Consider the following 3,052-nt stretch of genomic DNA (forward strand, 5'->3'; position numbering starts at 1 on the left):
AGTTTCAATCAAGACCGATACATTTTCAATGTAAAAATGATAAAAAAATATGGTTTTACCAGGTATGGTCCGGGTTTGGTTCATGTAGTTTTTATCGGGTTCGAGTATGGTTTTTTGTAGTGGACCCAATTAGAACCAGGTATGGACTCGATACCATACCCAAAAATCTGGTCAAAGTCTGGTTTCACCTGCGTCCGAACCAAACCCAATCCGTTGACACCCCTAGTTACACCCGCCCAGGTCACCCGAGTGGCAGTGGTCCTGGGGAGAAGGTGCTGACCCTTTCAATGCAGGTTCGACTTCCACCAAACGTGAAGATGCCTTTAACTGATTTGATCCATAAGGGCTTGGGTGTCGGCAAACCCACTTGGGTCTTATCTAACCCATTAAGTGACCTGATTCTTAGTGAGGGTTCCTAGTCATAAAAAAATATCAAAATATCTTTGGTTACCAAATTTTCGTCCTGTGTTATCTTGGCCTCCAATAAGACTTGGAACCACGTTTCCATGTGGTGGGATGTTTGGTACGTTTGAATAATAAGTGGTGGGGTCTGCCTAACCCTAGCATGCATTTCAGAAAGAAAAAAAGTTAAGGGCAATAACATATCTACATAAGGTTTCATAGACAGATTCACTATGTATTATTTACCCGATTTTATCCAATGTCCGACCGAATTTGATTCCCCTTAGTTGCATTTGGCAAGCTAAAACAATATCAGATCGTATAATTGGATGCGGATATAGTTTTGCTTTTTGCTACCAAATCTGAGAAATATCCAAATTTGATAGATATTCAAATCTGTCTATATGTAAAAAAAAAAACCCTGGTATGTCACTATCTGAATCTGAATCCAAATTTGAATCCGTTTAGCCAACATCCACATTAGAATATGGTTTTGGACACATCTGATCCTAGTCTGAACCCTTTACATCCTTGTGTGCATTCCTGATAGAAAGATCTTCATGCTGGCCAGAAGCATACTTGGTTCCATAATTTTTGCTTTTGTTTTTGGTGGTACAAGAGGTGGCAGCCCCATAAAGCAAGATTAGATCAAGTTAGAGTGTGCTCAGACGGTATTCAGACCCCATCCGGATGCCATTGATCTCAACATGAACGGGATCCAAAACCTGTATGAATTAGATGTCCATCACTTGGATGTGCCCAACTCTTTCCCCGGATGTCATTCATATTTCGGGTGAAGGGTTTAAAATGAATGGCTCACAATGAGCTTGTTCATTGTTTTGATGGGTGTCGTTCATTTTTAAGATAAACGACGTTTGCTCTGATGTGGTCCTCTCTCCCAAGAATCCTGTTCTGGGAGCGTAAAAATACATGGGCACCTTCCTCGAGCACAAAGGAGCCTTCAACTTTGCCTTGTGGAAGGGAGTGCTCACATGAGAACTTGAACTCAGGGTACGGAATAAACTCACTATCTCTTAGCAGATTATCCTCAACGATATCTTGATGTCGTTGAGGAATTCACGCTGATTTTGTACACTGTTATATCTCAACGATATCAATTCCTGATATCATTGAGATATTCACGGTTGAGTCACACTATTATCCTCAATGATATCAATCCATGATATCATTGAGATACTCACGTAATATTAGTTAATGATACCAGTTCCATTTTCATTAAATGATACGTTTGTATTTTGTTGTAAAAAGCATATCTGCAGTTGTATTATAAATATCTCTAGAAAGTTGAGAAATAAAATCATCCAAGTTTTTTTTGAGTTCTCATCTTCACATGGTATCAAAGCCTGGATCAATCTGATTATGTTAAAGCTTGTTTCTGTCAACGCTTCGGTTCTCATCCAACTTGACCTATATTCTTCGATTTTCATCTGACTTGACACATATTCTGTCAAATTCTGTGGCTCATTTTCATCAAGCCTCGAGTTTTATTCAGCTCGATGCACATTCTCTCACCTTGCCGGCTCTTCTTTGGTGATTCTCTAGTTGTGGTCAAAATGCCAGAAAACACAACAATATCCAATGACTCAAAGTCTGATTTAACTTTGAATATCTCCAGCCCATACTATATGCATCACTCTCATAATCTGAGAAACATGCTTGTCTCCCAAGTATTGACAGGGGAGAACTACGCTACATGGAATAGAGCTATGTCCAAGGCATTATGTGCCAAAAACAAGATTGGTTTTATTGATGATACCATTGAGAAGCCCGCGGTTACTTCATCAGAACATGCTTGTAATACCATGGTTCTATCATGGATATTGAATTCTGTTACAAAAGATATTACTGACAGTGTTATCTATGCAACCTCTGCACATGATGTTTGGAATGATTTCTAAGAAAGATACATACTGAGTCTTGCTCTCAAATTTTATCAAATTCAGACTATGATAAATCGTTTGCAACAAAATACACTTTCAGTTGCCACCTACTTTACCAAGATAAAATCCTTGTGGGATTAACTTGGTTCATATATGCTTGTTCCTACCTGCACATGCGGTGCCATGAAAATTGTTTCAGATCAAATCCAGAGAGAAAAAGTCATACAATTTCTTATGGGATTAAATGGCTCATATAATGCTATACGGGATCAAATTCTTCTTCTAAACCCAATACCAAATGTAACCAAAGTATATGCTTTGGTTCTACAAGAGGAGAAATAGTGAGAAGCACGCTTTACACCAGTTTCTGACCATTCAGGGTCAGCCCTAGCAGTTAAGAGCCCAAAATATCGTGACCAACAGTCAAAATTGCAGAAAATGAAAAGTGGTCGTTCAACTCGCCCAACATGTTCTTACTGTCAAGGAATAGGACATGTTCGAGAAAGGTGTTTCAAGTTAATAGGATATCCACCGGGGCATCGACTATATGATCCCAACTTCAAATCAAGAGTTGCCAATGTAAGTGTGAATGAAGTCAGTTCGGCAAGTGAAGATGGTCATGGCGGCAAGTGTGCAGTTCCAACATTCATCATCGAAGAATATCAAAAGCTTATATTCCTTATGAAAAACTGTTCAAACCCATCATCTCAAATCTTCAATATAAATTGTGCAGGTATAACTGGCCCTAT

The sequence above is a fragment of the Nuphar pumila genome, chromosome 4 (assembly GCF_984573655.1).
Source record: "Nuphar pumila chromosome 4, dmNupPumi1.hap1.1, whole genome shotgun sequence".
Classification (NCBI taxonomy): domain Eukaryota; kingdom Viridiplantae; phylum Streptophyta; class Magnoliopsida; order Nymphaeales; family Nymphaeaceae; genus Nuphar; species Nuphar pumila.